Below are 15,455 nucleotides of genomic sequence, written 5' to 3'. Positions count from 1 at the left end.
TGTTGGACAAGATTCTTTTCATATCATGAATGAATAAACAAGAACCTAGTATTTTATCCATGTTATCTCTTAGACTTTGAAAGGCAGGACATTTGAATTGTAAGTTAGAATAATATTTTTTTCAGGATTGTTTTTGGACATGTTCAAGGTAAAAGTAGTATTCAAATTACTTAAAAATAAATGTTAGGTATTTGATACAATGTTTTGAGATGCTTAGTTAAACTCCAAGGATTTCTTTGAATTTTTACATTAAGTTATCAAATTCTTTTCAAATGAGGGTTTGGGGGAGATTATCTTGGCTATACTGGCTTTGGTAATAATTCCATTCATTTAGTGTACTTTATTTCCTGTTTTTAAAAATACTAGTTTTGATTCTGAGAAAATTAAGAAAGCCAGTGTGGTAAAGTCAGTTTTCTTTTTATGTAAAAATAAAAAGTCTTACTAATTTTACAAACTAGTTCTGCATTCTAAGTGTGAGGTTACATTAAAAAAATTTTCAAAACCTGCATTTTTCTTTTCTTTTTTGGAGAGGTGCTTGTTAGGTCACAATTGGAACTCTCAGCAGTATTGCAGTTCTTTCTACACTATTCTTGAAAATAGAGGAAATTTCTGCACTTGATACAGAACAGAGGTATTGTAAGTATAAAAGTTGCAGGGTAAAAATATCATCATACTGTATTGAAGGACTGTGTTAAAATAAGAGTGGAGTAATGGGCCATAGAAGAGACATGTCTTCCAAGATTGACAAATGACTAGGAAGAGAACACTGAGGATAAGAAAGACTTTAGTGGACAATGAGTGTTTAGAATTAGTTACCTTTTCTGAGGACAGAGGAATAATGGTTGTAGATGAAAGGGATTTATCTTACTTTCAAGCTTATTCACTCTCATTTGAGTGGATGGTCTCTACGTCCTACCAGCTGTTTGCTTTTAAGAAGAAAATATCTATTATCTTTTGGCTTCATCACCATGATGAACACTAATTATGAATAGTTTAGGCAGACTGATAGTAGTTAAAGAATCCAGTAAACAGTCTTCCCCAAACTGAGATATTTGGGCAGTCTTCTTTTGATTTATCTTATTGTAGTGAACTAGTACTATTGCTTCTCAAGTTTTATCATTATTTAACATTTCTCCATACAGTCATGTCTTAATGCTTTTTGTCATTCTCATTCTTCTTTCTTCTCCTTAGGTAGTATACTTTCCTACAATACATATTTTAACATTTTTTTCTTTCCTTCTTGGTTCTTTCCCTATTAAACTTCTCGCAGTTTCTAATGTGTAGTATGTGCAAAGAGTGCTTAACTAGCTACCTCTGTACTTTAGACATGATTTTTACTCTCTCTAGCGCCTTCTTGACACATCTAGAATATAAGGGGATGGACTAAAGCAGTGTATCTCAGTGAAGATTGTCATAAATTGGGTTCCATGGAAACAAACTGAGAGGGAGAGTTGAATGCAGAAGTTTTACTGGTGTGCGTTCATAAGAGATACTTTTATAATGAAGTTGAGAAGGCAGGATTGGGCAGAGGGGGACGCTAACCTGCAATAGGATACCAATTGAGGCACTCAGTCAATCATACAAGGAGCTATAGGAATAGGAAGGCCCTGTGGAATTGTCCCAAGTTGAAGCAAAGGAGTCAGCCATTGTTTCCTGTATCAGCAGACATCACCCATGGGTACCACCTGGGAGGGGGAATAATAACCTTGGGCAAGGCAGGTCCCTGCAGCAATGCCTGATGAAAGACACAGCTATGATCCAGAAATGAGCAATATTCCCTGAAACTGGGAATGGGCGGCCTTGAAGAGAGGACCTGGGTAAAGCACCAGTTCTACTGCTGGTACTTTCGACAGGGGAATTCTTTGTTATATGGAAATAATTCAGGCATTGCAGGCATGTGGCATCCCAGGCCCACCCACTAGGACCATCAAATACTCTCCAAAATTTAAAAGTAATCCTTAGGAACCTGTTTGAAAATCACTGGAAATAACTGGGCACAAAGATTGCTCATGTCTACTGCGGCTCTAACGTTGTTTCTGGATGTGTGAGTGTATTCTGTATTAGAGTACTAGCTGATTAAAGTTAGAAAAAAAAATCTGGCAAGTGAATGAATCTATTGTGAATGAAATAATGCTGTGCTGGACTTATTTGTCTATAAATAGTTATGTGGAATTACTGGGTATAAGGGCATGAAGATTTTAAAAAGCGTTGCTTTATATTGCCCTGCAGAGCAGTTGGACCAATTTATACTCTCATTAGCAATCTAGCAATCATGTCCTTTTACTTTTTTCTCCCTATTAACTTGAATCTCTGTAAATTTCATTGATATTGTGGATGGGGTCCAGGAAGGGAGGTAAGAAAACGCGGCTTGTGTAACATGCTGCTATGCCTAGTTTTTTTTTTTTTTTTTGAGACGGAGTCTCGCTCTGTCACCCAGGCTGGAGTGCAGTGGCACGATCTCGGCTCACTGCAAGCTCCGCCTCCCGGGTTCACGCCATTCTCCTGCCTCAGCATCTCCGAGTAGCTGGGACTACAGGCGCCCGCCACCACGCCCTGCTATGTATGCCTAGTTTTATTCAGTTTTCACTAATGCTTGCAAGGACCACTTTGACAACACAGGAAAGAGCCAGGCAAAAGAGAGCAGTAGAATTGATAGGCACTTATTTACAACCAATATTTAAGAAAAACCAGAGCACTTAAAAGAGGTAAGCCCAATTAGCTGGGCGTGGTGATGCCCGCCTGTAGTCCCAGCTTCTTGGGAGGCTGAGGCAGGAGAATCGCTTGAACCCGGGAGGCGGAGGTTGCAATGAGCCAAGACCACACTGCAACTGCACTATGGCCTGGTGACAGAGTGAGACTTCGTCTCAAAAAAATAAAAATATAAACTAAAAAAATAAAAAAATAAAGAAAAGATAAGCACTTATAGGGAAGAAAATGGAAATGTTTTAAATTTTGACCATAGAATTCAAATGCCTTTGAAGGCAACCTTTGTTTCCAACTTAATAGATTTAGATTAGTTCAACTCTATCCTTTTAATATCTATTAACAGTTCAAAAAGAAGTATCTGCTGTTAGCTTAGTCTTGTTCCCAAGAGGCCAGCTGGTGCTGGGTTTGGCAGCTTTTCTGGAGAAAGACTCAATGAGTGTGGAGACTGAAATAACAAACTTGTTTTGAGACTGAATGCTTTCAGAACATGATCGGAGACTTTAAAAATTAATTCCAGAAGTAGCCAACTATCATCTACGAATAGAAGAACCTGTCTTCCACATTTACACAGAATCCTTGATGTGATTAATTTCAGAATCCTTTATTTTCCGTTGTTTATTTTTTTCTGTAACTATGATTCACCCTCTAAATAATTAATCTGTCATCGTATTTTAGTGTGTTGGTAGGCACCATGACATTTTTCTACACATTGCTAGAAAATGAGTCAGCCAATCAACAGTGTGTGTTGGATACTAATATTACATCACCCATTTTAGTTTAAAAACAAATTGACCAGCAGACATTTACAATTTTACTTTGGAAAGGCTAAAATTATAAGGGTTAGAGCAAGTATTAGCTATACCCCTTGATTTTAGATTTTAGAAGCAATGAATCAATTATCTTAAATGTGAAAAAAATAATACTAGGAAGACTGGTCTATTTTAGTGCAGCTGCAAAAAGAGAAAAACAGTATTTCTCTGTAAAAACAGATTGGTTTTCTTTAATTAATGTTTATGAGCCTATTAAAGATGAATATTTTAATATAAATTCTTTGGTTGTAAGAAGTTTAATTATTACAAAGACAAAACATGTTTATTAAAGAAAAATCAGGAAATATTGAAACAAAAGGAAGAAAATAATATTTATGATTCAACTATTCATAGACAACCATGTTAACCTTGGTTAATATTTTTCCAAACTATTTTCTTTTCTTTCTTTGGTTACACCTTTCCAGACTTAAAAATATGTATTTGATTACATAAATTGTATTATGCTATAAATAATTATCCCCTAGCCTGCTTTAATCAAGCAACACTATGCCAAGAACAGCTTTCTAAATATTAATCTACTTTACTTTTCTAAACAAATGAATAACATATCATAGTATGGAAATACCATAATTTGATCAACAAACTGAGGGACACTTATGTTGTTTGAAAGATGTCACCATTTTAACTAATTTTTCCATAAATGCCTTTCTACACAACTTATTGAATGCTTGTTAGATTAGTTCCTTAGAAACATCCCTAGCAGTAAAATTACTAGTTTGAAGGCACATATATTTTGATATTGTTGTAGATTGCTAGATTCCTTTCCAGAGAACTTCTACCTGTGTATTCCCTCATTGTCAATGAAATGAGTCCCAACTTCCCCAGCACTGGGCATTAATAATCATAATAATTTTTGACAGATAGGTGAAAAGTATCAGATTGTTGTTTTAATTGTTATCTTTTGCTCATCAATGAGATCAATCATCTTTTAATTACTGTCCATTTTCATTTATTTTATGAATTGTCTGTATGTCTTCTGATTTTTTAAAAACTTCATCTTTTTAAATCGACAATTTGTACTTTATTAAAGATATGCTGCAAATGTTTTGCTCAAAATTTTTATATCTTTTGACTTTGTTTATGGTGTATTTTTTGAACAGAAGTTATAATTTTACATGTCAAAACTTTTAATATTTTCCTGTATGCTTTTTGGCTTTTTAGTCATGCTTAGAAAGAACAGCCTCAAGATAAAAATATTCTAATTTTTAAAATACGCTATTGGATTTTTATACATAAAATTTTATTTTGGGGACAGGTATGGTGGTTCACGCATATAATGCCAGCACTTTGGGAATCCCAGGTAGGAGGATTGCTTGAACCCAGGAGTTTGAGAGCAGCCTGGTCAACAAAGAGAGACTTATCTCTACAAAAATTTAAAAAATTAGCCAGATGTGATAGTGCGTGCCTGAGTAGCCTGAGTCATAGCTACTCAGGAGGATGAAGTGGAAGGATTTCTTGAACCCAGCAGTTCAAAGTTGCAGTGAGCATGATTGTGCCACTGCACTTGAGCCTGGGCAACAGAGCAAGACTCTGTCTCTAACAATGACAACAACAATAACAATAAAAGTTACTTCCTCTGTAGTTTATTTTTTGTGTGTTATGGTGTGTGGTAGGATTTCCTCTTTCCCAAATGGAGGGTTATTGTCCCAATTATATTTATTTTATAATTCAATCTTTCCTATTTATTTCAAATTATCTTTTAATATTCTGAATTTTTATTCTCTCCCATTAATATGTATGTTTGAAACAGAATAAAGGCATATTTGATAGTTTAGTCTCTCATGAGAATGATTCTAATGTTTCATTGCATCTAGGACCCCTTATGGACAGAACCCACTCTATGACCATTGCTGCCAGCTCTTGAGCTTGCTTTTGGTTTTATTACACATCCATTTGATGCCTATAACCTGAGAAAACTCCTTAATTTATCTGACCTTTGATTTATGCAGAAGTAGAATAAGAATCCTAATAGATAATGATAGAACCACCTCAATTAGATTGTTGTGTCTAGCATATTAGCTACTACTATTATTAGAACCTTGAGTTTTCCAATGGATTCATTTCCCACCCAGCAGTCAGAAAAGCTCGACAATGGTCACTTTCTGGACTGTCTTCAGAACTCATGGTCCACAATAAATGTGGAGCTCTTGCTCACTCTCTGTCTCTGCTCTTTGTCTTCTCACAAAGACCCATAACCTACTTCAAGAGAGAGTTAATAATTAATGGCATGAACTTTCTTGCATATGTTTCATGCTCTTGATATACATTATGATCTCTACTTCACAACTAAAAACCAAAACCAAAACAACCAAAAAATAAAAATAAAACAAACAACAATAAGAACAAACACCAGAGGCTCTGAGTGATTATATAGCTAGCCCAAATTTACACATCCAGGAAGGATCGCAATCAGGATTCCAATTCAGGCTTTTGGTTTTATGCAATTCTTCAAATAGTCAAACTTTTCAAGATTTTATCTCTGGACACTTGGCCTTTTGTCCTAGGATTTAAAAAATCTCCATTTAAATATTTTAAAAATGCAATTTCAATTTTTTCACATTCTAAACTTGGGAGCAAAGGTGCAAGTTAGGTAAGTATACCTTGACATCTTGTCCATATTTGCAACAACTTATTTCCTTTATCTTGTGTTCCTTATGTGATTTTCTATACTTTCTATTAATCTGCGAAAACCTGGAAAGATATCGGTATCTTTTAACCACTTTGTCCTTCTTGGAAACATTTGTGGCAGTCAAGCCTTTCTCCACTTGTGGAAATCAAAATAAAACTACTTACAGAACAGAATGCGTGAACCTTCTCTGACTTTATATTAACCTTGATGACATTCCTGTTGTAGTGAATTCAACTAAAAGAAATTGTCAGATGTAAGGGCTATAGTCATTGCTGAAAGGGTGAAAATGTGGAGGCTTCTGTCTTTGGAATAACTGAGGTTTCCAGTCAGCTTTTCATTTTCGGAAACCTTTAAAGACATTTAAGTCCTGCTTTTCTTCAGTTTTCTTATCCACTGCCTTATTCTTTAGGTATCAGGTGTTTATAGTTTTCATACTAAATTGTAGTGCCAAAAAAATCACCAGATGAACACATGCGTGTTCAGAAGACCCAAAGTCCTGAAATCGTTTTTTAGAGTGTGCCCAGAGTGATATAGTGAAACGTTTACAAGTCAGTGTTGTTGGTGAATTATGACCAAGGCCATGGAAAACACATTGCTTTTTCTAGTGGTTGCATGATTATCATGCCTCTGATGATAAATCTGCACCCACTGAAAATGCAGTTAACTTACCTTGGTGATTTTGATTTATTAGCCTTGCGATGGACAAGGTTGCGCATTTGTTAGTGCTTGTTTTATATTTGAATAGCTTGGAAGCATATAAATTTGAGGCACAGCTTAGAGTTGGTTTAGCTATTTCATATTTCATAGAAAGCGTCTGATCAGAGAACTTTGGTTTCTGATATTTCTATTTTGACACTGTATAGTTTTTAGTATAGTGAGGATACCTGATTTACATTTTGGAGCATCTCTTTTCATGATCAAAGTTGAAGTTTCAGAGAACTGTCAGAACTATAACAGAAACAGGAAAATTGCCAGTGAAGAATCAACTTCATTCGGGGAGTAAAAGTTAGATGGTTTAAATAGAAGACATTGAAGGATTAGTGACTGACAAAATGTATTTTATTTAGTTTCTCTTTGAACTTTTGTTCAAAATAGACATATGACCCTGAGGGCTTTTATTAAAAATGGTACTTAATATTAATTATTCAGAGGTATCTGCCAGCATTGGACTGGAATGGCATAAGAAGATTCTTGAATGAAAGTATGTGACTAGAATGACAGCTTAATGAATACGTATGGACTTGGAGTGCCAAAATGTAGAATAAATTATAGGGTTAAATTGACCATTGAAAAAGTTATTTGTTAGCCCTAGTTCTTTCATCTTCCTTATTACAACATGAAGCATAGCACATTAATAGGATCTTTGTAGTGTTAGTCCTTGTGTCAGGGTTTCTCAATCTTCACAATATTTTTTTTATTATTATTATACTTTAAGTTTTAGGGTACATGTGCACAATGTGCAGGTTAGTTACATATGTATACATGTGCCATGCTGGTGTGCTGCACCCATTAACTCATCATTTAGCATTAGGTATATCTCCTAATGCTATCCCTCCCCCCTCCCACCACCCCACAACAGTCCCCAGAGTGTGATGTTCCCCATCCTGTATCCATGTGTTCTCATTGTTCAATTCCCATCTATGAGTGAGAACATGCGGTGTTTGGTTTTTTGTCCTTGCGATAGTTTACTGAGAATGATGATTTCCAATTTCATCCATTTCCCTACAAAGGACATGAACTCATCATTTTTTATGGCTGCATAGTATTCCATGGTGTATATGTGCCACATTTTCTTAATCCAGTCTATCATTGTTGGACATTTGGGTTGGTTCCAAGTCTTTGCTATTGTGAATAGTGCCGCAATAAACATATGTGTGCATGTGTCTTTATAGCAGCATGATTTATAGTCCTTTGGGTATATACCCAGTAATGGGATGGCTGGGTCAAATGGTATTTCTAGTTCTAGATCCCTGAGGAATCGCCACACTGACTTTCACAATGGTTGAACTAGTTTACAGTCCCACCAACAGTGTAAAAGTGTTCCTATTTCTCCACATCCTCTCCAGCACCTGTTGTTTCCTGACTTTTTAATGATTGCCATTCTAACTGGTGTGAGATGGTATCTCATTGTGGTTTTGATTTGCATTTCTCTGATGGCCAGTGATGATGAGCATTTTTTCATGTGTCTTTCAGCTGCATAAATGTCTTCTTTTGAGAAGTGTCTGTTCATATCCTTTGCCCACTTTTTGATGGGGTTGTTTGTTTTTTTCTTGTAAATTTGTTTGAGTTCATTGTAGATTCTGGATATTAGCCCTTTGTCAGATGAGTAGGTTGCAAAAATTTTCTCCCATTCTGTAGGTTGCCTGTTCACTCTGATGGTAGTTTCTTTTGTTGTGCAGAAGCTCTTTAGTTTAATTATATCCCATTTGTCAATTTTGACTTTTGTTGCCATTGCTTTTGGTGTTTTAGACATGAAGTCCTTGCCCATGCCTATGTCCTGAATGGTAATGCCTAAGTTTTCTTCTAGGGTTTTTATGGTTTTAGGTCTAACGTTTAAGTCTTTAATCCATCTTGAATTAATTTTTGTATAAGGTGTAAGGAAGGGATTCAGTTTCAGCTTTCTACATATGGCTAGCCAGTTTTCCCAGCACCATTTATTAAATAGGGAAACCTTTCCCCATTGCTTATTTTTCTCAGGTTTGTCAAAGATCAGATAGTTGTAGATATGCAGCGTTATTTCTGAGGGCTCTGTTCTGTTCCATTGATCTATATCTCTGTTTTGGTACCAGTACCATGCTGTTTTGGTTACTGTAGCCTTGTAGTATAGTTTGAAGTCAGGTAGCGTGATGCCTCCAGCTTTGTTCTTTTGGCTTAGGATTGACTTGGCGATGCGGGCTCTTTTTTGGTTCCATATGAACTTTAAAGTAGTTTTTTCCAATTCTGTGAAGAAAGGCATTGGTAGCTTGATGGGGATGGCATTGACTCTATAAATTACCTTGGGCAGTATGGCCATTTTGACGATATTGATTCTTCCTACCCATGAGCATGGAATGTTCTTCCATTTGTTTGTATCCTCTTTTATTTCATTGAGCAGTGGTTTGTAGTTCTCCTTGAAGAGGTCCTTCACATCCCTTGTAAGTTGGATTCCTAGGTATTTTATTCTCTTTGAAGCAATTGTGAATGGGAGTTCACTCATGATTCGGCTCTCTGTTTGTCTGTTGTTGGTGTATAAGAATGCTTGTGATTTTTGTACATTGATTTTATATCCTGAGACTTTGCTGAAGTTGCTTATCAGCTTAAGGAGATTTTGGGCTGAGACAATGGGGTTTTCTAGATATACAATCATGTCATCTGCAAACAGGGACAGTTTGACTTCCTCTTTTCCTAATTGAATACCCTTTATTTCCTTCTCCTGCCTAATTGTCCTGGCCAGAACTTCCAACACTATGTTGAATAGGAGTGGTGAGAGAGGGCATCCCTGTGTTGTGCCACTTTTCAAAGGCAATGCTTCCAGTTTTTGCCCATTGAGTATGATATTGGCTGTGGGTTTGTCATAGATAGCTCTTATTATTTTGAGATACGTCCCATCAATACCTAATTTATTGAGAGTTTTTAGTATGAAGGGTTGTTGAATTTTGTCAAAGGCCTTTTCTGCATCTATTGAGATAATCATATGGTTTTTGTCTTTGGTTCTGTTTATATGCTGGATTACATTCATTGATTTGTGCATATTGAACCAGCTTTGCTTCCCAGGGATGAAGCCCACTTGATCATGGTGGATAAGCTTTTTGATGTGCTGCTGGATTCGGTTTGCCAGTATTTTATTGAGGATTTTTGCATCAATGTTCATCAAGGATATTGGTCTAAAATTCTCTTTTTTGGTTGTGTCTCTGCCTGGCTTTGGTATCAGGATGATGCTGGCCTCATAAAACGAGTTAGGGAGGATTCCCTCTTTTTCTATTGATTGGAATAGTTTCAGAAGGAATGGTACCAGTTCCTCCTTGTACCTCTGGTAGAATTCGCCTGTGAATCCATCTGGTCCTGGACTCTTTTTGGTTGGTAAGCTATTGATTATTGCCACAATTTCAGCTCCTGTTATTGATCTATTCAGAGATTCAACTTCTTCCTGGTTTAGTCTTGGGAGGGTGTATGTGTTGAGGAAATTATCCATTTCTTCTAGATTTTCTAGTTTATTTGCGTAGAGGTGTTTGTAGTATTCTCTGATGGTAGTTTGTATTTCTGTGGGATCAGTGGTGATATCCCCTTTCTCATTTTTTATTGCATCTATTTGATTCTTCTCTTTTTTTTTCTTTATTAGTCTTGCTAGCGGTCTATCAATTTTGTTGATCCTTTCAAAAAACCAGTTCCTGGATTCATTAATTTTTTGAAGGGTTTTTTGTGTCGCTATTTCCTTCAGTTCTGCTCGATTTTAGTTATTTCTTGCCTTCTGCTAGCTTTTGAATGTGTTTGCTCTTGCTTTTCTAGTTCTTTTAATTGTGATGTTATGGTGTCAGTTTTGGATCTTTCCTGCTTTCTCTTGTGGGCATTTAGTGCTATAAATTTCCCTCTACACACTGCTTTGAATGTGTCCCAGAGATTCTGGTATATTGTGTCTTTGTTCTCGCTGGTTTCAAAGAACATCTTTATTTCTGCCTTCATTTCTTTATGTACCCAGTAGTCATTCAGGAGCAGGTTGTTCAGTTTCCATGTAATTGAGCGGTTTTGAGTGAGTTTCTTAATCCTGAGTTCTAGTTTGATTGCACTGTGGTCTGAGAGACAGTTTGTTATAATTTCTGATCTTTTACATTTGCTGAGGAGAGCTTTACTTCCAAGTATGTGGTCAATTTTGGAATAGGTGTGGTGTGGTGCTGAAAAAAATGTATATTCTGTTGATTTGGGGTGGAGAGTTCTGTAGATGTCTATTAGGTCCGCTTGGAGCAGAGCTGAATTCAATTCCTGGGTGTCCTTGTTAACTTTCTGTCTCTTTGATCTGTCTAATGTTGACAGTGGGGTGTTAAAGTCTCCCATTATTATTGTGTGGGAGTTCTTTTAAATCTTACATGTTAAAAGTAGAGTCTTTCTCCTATGAGGCATTTTATTATTTTCTGTTGTCAGATTTGGTGTTCTTCACGAAGGAGCTTAGTCTGTACCTATACTGTTTGGAATAGAGAGCTCCCCCTGACATAGGCAGGATGATAATAATAGCCAATTATCTAATACATCACAAATAAGTATTCTGATTCTAGAATTCTTTTGATGCCCAAAGAAGACAGGCATATGTGAGAAGAAGCAATGAGAAGATTGGCAGGATTTAGGAATCTATTTGAAATATTCATTACCTATTTTGGATTGGTCTTAAAAATTTAAAGAAATATAAAGCTGGATAATTAAAGATAAATAATAAAGGAAGAATACAAGGTTTCTATGCTATGAAGCAACTGAGATTATTATGATTTTGGGGCAGTGAATTTGTTTCTAGAAGTTTTGTTGGAACTAAGGCAAAACGGTAAGTAATTAAATACTATCAATTGGCTTAAGTAGTATTAATTATCTGTTTCTTATAAAAAGCTTTACACACTTTCTGCAAGGCACATTTTTTTTTCTCATGGAATTTGTTCAAAGAAATAAGTTTTCTTAGGATTTGATAAAATTATGTTTATAAATTTTTTTGCTTAGATGATAAGATATATGGTTGACAATGTTTTTTGTTTTACAAGCTGTGAGCATATTTTCAATGAACTCTCCTGTGCCTTCTAGGAAGAAAAACAAATGACCTTGGAATGAAAAACTTTAAGGTAGAAGTTACTAATATACCACATTGTCTTTATATAACAATTCAGGCCCCTTGGTCAGTGTCTGATTTTAAGCAGCATTGCATCCTCATGTGCCTTCAGTTATAAACTGTACCCCCATGTAGCTTCGAGAGTTGGTTTGCTTATTTGGGCTACTTAAAATTTTCCTTTTAAAGGCTAAATGATTTTGCCAAATTAAATATATTTAATGTTAATACTGAGCTGTTATGACTATTGTCAACAGAGACCACCACTTATTTGAGAAGCCTCTTACAAAGAGAAAATAAAATCATGCATTTTCAAAGAGTAGGATACTCTACTATTGCTTTATTTTTGTAAATCAACGCCATTACTAAATGTCTTTTACATATAGATTTTTAGAGTGCTCTTGAACACAGACATATTTAATCTCTTTAAAGACTGAATTGGAAGACTGAATGTGGCATGAGAAAAATCCTAGCTTTTAACTGTATATGATTCATATTCCAGAGTGGTCATATACAGAACCGTCAGCATTATACATTTTTTACTCTTGATGGTCTCTGCCCATTGGGTCAAAGGCTAATAATAGATCCAAGAGATAGGTCAAAGAAATTATTCAGAGAAATTAATCTTAACTGTTAATTAATCTTAACTGTCCCTAAGTGAGATGGAACAGAGGTGAATAGTGGTTTTAGAATAGCTATTCTGGATACCTGATTGATATTTGTCATTTGTTATGAAAAAAATCTGTTATGGAGTTCTAAAAACATACTAATAATATTAACAGTCTATTTTTTTTGGAATGATTAAGTATAAAGATATCACCTTGAGCATCTTGAAGTAATTACCCTGTATACTTAAGATAATTAGCTTGATAAAGACTGGGTTGTTCTTTCAGAATGGACTGTGAAAATAATTCTGGTGGTAAGAGATCATTTTCTAAAGCTGATTCCAATGTAGCATGACTAATTATATGTTTTCAAGGGGAGGAAGTTACAGGCTTGTAACATGATTTTTAATATGGAACTATCAACATGAATTATCATTTAGAGTGAAATTATTTGACCAGTGTTTGATAGACATTTGTACTTTAATATTTCCTCTTGGAAGGTCTTGCAATTTTAAAACATAATTCTCTGTATTTTAGAAGTTTAGGTAGTGTGCAAAAGTTTTTATTGCAATGAATATTAAAGAACTCAGGACCTAGGCTCCATCTGATTTTCTGTATCTTAACCATATCCAGAGAGTCTCCTGTTTACTTTTAGAAATGTAAAGGAATTCAGAAGATTCATTTCAACTGCTTCCTATCATTCAGATACTTTCTTCATGAAGCCCTGGATTACAGCATGCTCATAATGAATTGCAGTTGTTCAATTATTGGGAGGTTTGTAATGAAGCTTTGGAGTTCTAAATGGGTCAGAGCAGGTTTTGCACTTTATCAGCTTGTGAGAAAATCCAAGTGGCACTCTGTGCTAAGGACTCTGGAATAATAATTTTGGCACCTGTTGGTCTCTATTTTTCTGAAGAGAGGGGGATATTATTGAGGACTAGCCAATAAATGAATTCTTTAAAGGTATTCCTTATCTGGAGATGAATCAGTTTGTTCTAGCTCAATATAAAGATGCTTAGATTCAAACAAGATTCTAGTAACTTAAGTAACTAAAGTGGAGTAGGGGAAGACATATAGGTATCTAATTACTTCTCAGATAGCTTTTATCCAGTCTCCTTATTTTAGGTTTCTATCTGCCTACCCATTTTTAATTCCCAGTTTTAGAGACATTGGTACTGCTAGTTGCTGAGCATTTGGGGGTATCTGTTGTGTAACTAGTTAATTCTTGGCTTTTCCTGTCACTGACTTAAGATTGAGCTTTCTTGGGTGTAGTACTTCAATTACTTCTTGTCCACCTGCTTCTCAGCTTTAAAAATTTCATTGCCATTGTCTCCTGTCCTGTTCTTCCCATTCTTGTGGGTTCATGTCTTTTAAAAAAAGATGCATTAGATACATTTGTTCAATATTTTATATTACCCTAGAACACCCTATTCAAGATGTACCTTTGAGTGGGAAACTGACAACCTCTTTCAGACGATAGATCTGAAGCTAATAGTACAGCAGGGTCTGGTGTAGAAAATTTACTTAGCTGAGAAGGATTTATTTTTTGAGTGGAAAGAAAAAAATAATAAAAATTTTCTTGTTTGGGGGATGCCAGGACTAAGAATGCTTTTCTTGTGTAGTAACCCTTAATCCAGCCCCATCATGTGAATTTTGAATATTAAGACAAAATGTAATATTTTAATGCAATGAAAAAGTTCACCGAGGGTTAAATATAGCCTGACATTTCTGCAAAAAGATGCTCATTAACTCTGAGATATTAATGTAGCTGACTGATAACCAGGATTAAGTTGTTGATTTTTAAAACTATTACAACAAAGTAAAATGCTAGAGGCTTTTATCATGACCAGAGAGGTCTGCATTGTCACCTGGGTGTAGGGGAGGGCAAAATACACAATTAGCCAGAGCAGAGGTTCAGCTTCAATTTACGTCAGTGAAACTGAAGGCCGAGAGTAAGTAGTTCCTTCTCTTTGCATTTTATACCTGGTATAAGGGCAGAAAAAAAGTACACTGTCAATCAAAGCAAAAAGGTAGTCCTAATCACGTCAAACCTAATTTATTAACAATAATGATATGATAGCATTGTAATTATGAATGTTATTCCAAAATTTTAGATAATAGCTAAATTTTAAGAGAATACTCTGTAAATACTGTTTGAGGAATAGTGGATTTTACTATCCTCAAAGGATAGTGTGTGTGTATGTGTCTGTGTGTGTGTGTGTGTGTGTGTGTGTGAGAGAGAGAGAGAGAGAGAGAGATCTAGAAGGTAGAATGGATAAAATGAAAGGAAGAAATTTAGCATGAGGTTTCTTTTCCAGTATATTGTTATTTGCATCTTCACAATATACAGAGCTATATCATATGTTTCTGGTGCTCATTCCCATCCTCCAATTAAAAGTTAAAAAACATGTAACTAATCTAAAAAGGGTCACTTCCACAACAAAGGATTTGCCCTTTGTCATAGTGATATTTGGTGTTTAAGGATGACTCTTAGGAATATGGCTCCAAATTAAAAGAAGCATTTGTATTTCTCAGTTCACCCAAAGGAGTAATAAACCATACTTTGACTTCTGAAGTCTGTTTCAAAGTCAAATGCCTTCCTTTGAGAGTACTTTGCTGCTCACTTATAAAACTGGAAAAGGGCATTTCAGTCAATGCTTTATTCTCCTAGTTAGGAATGGAGGCTGAGTATGTGGCCACCAACATGGATAATTTAAGGAACTCTTAGAAGGCCCTTCTATCAAAACATATCTCCCTGAATGAAGCCTATATATTTCTCTTTACTTTTTTGAACTGTTTGAAATTCTGCCTGTTACAGAGTCACTCAGATTACAGTGTCCTCTTTTAAAAGAAAAATATCCCAGGGAGGGTTAAGTAGTCTGTTAATCAATTATTCACAGTCCAGT

The 15,455-nt window shown here is 35.5% G+C and overlaps 1 protein-coding gene across 24 annotated transcripts in view; it reads left to right on the top strand.

The window, feature by feature from the left end:
• The first annotated feature begins 11,388 nt into the window (after positions 1–11,388).
• IQCM (IQ motif containing M) overlaps positions 11,389–15,455 on the top strand; it is a 464,883-nt gene continuing 460,816 nt past the window's right edge. For 5 of the 24 annotated variants that reach the window (XM_054683882.2, XM_054683877.2, XM_054683888.2 and 2 more), the window contains exons 1-2: positions 11,428–11,671; positions 11,883–11,960. The gene's annotated coding sequence lies outside the window, so the exon portion shown is untranslated. Of the gene's footprint in view, positions 11,672–11,882; positions 11,961–15,455 lie in introns of all 24 variants that reach the window. The other 19 variants (XM_054683878.2, XM_054683884.2, XM_016951055.3 and 16 more) reach the window with 10 other exon arrangements.

This window comes from Pan troglodytes, chromosome 3 (assembly GCF_028858775.2).
Source record: "Pan troglodytes isolate AG18354 chromosome 3, NHGRI_mPanTro3-v2.0_pri, whole genome shotgun sequence".
NCBI lineage: Eukaryota > Metazoa > Chordata > Mammalia > Primates > Hominidae > Pan > Pan troglodytes.
The sequence above is the reverse complement of the archived record's forward strand: the minus strand, read 5'-3'. Positions and strand labels throughout refer to the sequence as shown.